This window comes from Mesocricetus auratus, unplaced genomic scaffold (genome assembly GCF_017639785.1).
Source record: "Mesocricetus auratus isolate SY011 unplaced genomic scaffold, BCM_Maur_2.0 contig_1617_pilon_subseq_1:90549_obj, whole genome shotgun sequence".
Taxonomy (NCBI): Eukaryota; Metazoa; Chordata; class Mammalia; order Rodentia; family Cricetidae; genus Mesocricetus; species Mesocricetus auratus.
In genome coordinates this window covers 55,693-57,120 of record NW_024433558.1, presented here as the reverse complement: position 1 = coordinate 57,120, position 1,428 = coordinate 55,693, and positions in this window count along the sequence as shown.

Genomic DNA, 1,428 nt, shown 5'->3' with positions numbered 1-1,428 from the left:
AACTGAAACATGCTCCCTGGAAATGTGACCAAGATGATTCTAAACCAACTGGAAAAGAATAAAGGCTGAAGAAGAGACAAGATCTAATCAAGGACAAAACACATTACCTCTGATAGAACACTTAGTGTCTTAGACGTTCTTACTATGCTTTGCTTTACAACTGCTTCTCTCTGTGTAGGCAAGCTGGCCCCAAATTCACAACCCATCTGCCTCTGGTCCCCATCCCCAAGTGCTGGCATTTCAGGAGGATACTACTGTACTCAGCATCTTCAGTGTTCACTTCATGTGTATGAAAGCTAAATGTAAAAAGAGTATCAGTTGAAATAACAGTTAAGAGGATCTACACAGGGGAATCATGTTCACACATGGAGGCGGAATAATTAGAGCAGTCTGTCTGACCTTCTGCAGTGCAGCAATGGATTGGGAGATTTCTATAGCGCTACTGTGTTTACAGACAAAATTGCTTTCCTGCCTCCACTGCTACTGCCTCTGCATTGATACATCTGACTTCTGGCCTAAGTCAGCAATCAGAGTCTGCCTCCATCAACCACAGACACTCTCTTTCCTTTTGTGTTGTTCCTAGTGTCTGTCCGTGTGCTGTTCATCCTGCCCCTCCTTCTGGTCACCTGTCTGAATCTGCTACTGTTGGGGAAGGATTTCAGGATCCACCGTTCTTTGTTAACAGCCACAAGTGTCTCGAAGGCATGTGGAAGATACTTCACTGGGAGCAAAACTGAAGGGAAAGACCAGATGAGCCAGAAGCACTAGTGAGTTAATATAGATGCAGAAGGTGTGTCTTTAATCCAAAATACTCAGGGCTAAAAATGCCATGGATGTTAGACTTTTTTGCAGAGTTAGAAATATTTGGATATCCCCAATGGGATTCCTAGGAGATGAAACCCAGACCTAAACACAAATTTATTTATGTTCAATAGAGACTTTATACACATGGCCTGAAGCCATATTTTATACATTAGTTTTAGTAATTTTGTGTAAGAACAGTTTTCTGATGTGGAATTTTCTGTCTTTGGTACTATATTCCCCATTTAGAAAGTTTAAATTTTTGGATTTCAGATTTTTATATTAACGACGCTCAGTTGAGTGTGTACTTCTGATTTGTCATGATGCAGAAGAAATATCCTTCTTTCTTATAAAAATTATCTCCAAACAACACCAATGATCTGTTTCACTCCAGTGTTGTAGGTTTCAGAGACATTGCTGTAGTCACTTCTCCCCACTTTACTGAGTCTGTGATTTACTGCCAGGCTTTGACACATCTATTCAGTCAATCCTTGTTGTAATTTGAAAACAGTGTCTAGAGAGAGAAAGATGTTATGCAACAAGTTCAAGTGGAGGGTTGTTTTTTATTATTAAGGGAAAATGATCATAAAATGGGGGAAAGGGGACAGGGGAGACTGACCTCTGGGG